Source organism: Antrostomus carolinensis, unplaced genomic scaffold (assembly GCF_000700745.2).
Source record: "Antrostomus carolinensis isolate BGI_N321 unplaced genomic scaffold, ASM70074v2 scaffold12279, whole genome shotgun sequence".
Classification (NCBI taxonomy): Eukaryota; Metazoa; Chordata; class Aves; order Caprimulgiformes; family Caprimulgidae; genus Antrostomus; species Antrostomus carolinensis.
The window spans coordinates 1-324 of record NW_010337911.1 but is presented as its reverse complement, the minus strand read 5'-3'; positions in this window follow the sequence as shown (position 1 = coordinate 324).

Genomic DNA, 324 nt, shown 5'->3' with positions numbered 1-324 from the left:
ACCCCAGCCAACACTTGTGCAGGACCACTCCGCCCCAGTGCAGTACTGGGCTGCTGCATTTAGTGAGGCTGATGTCCCTCAGAGACCTCTCATTTTTATGTCTTCCACAAACACAATGAGATGCATTCTGTCTCCTCCTCCAGATCATCATTTGTTGCCCTGAAACAAGCCTTGGAAGAGCTAGCATGGTGGCTTCCATGACAGGTTCACACAGCACTTTCCTCAGCCCTTCTTCCCCTCCTCTGCTACCCACCACCTGCCCAGAGCAAAGGCCAGGACCCTCAGCAGGGTGTGCACTGTGCTCCCCAGCCCAAACCCCTCCTC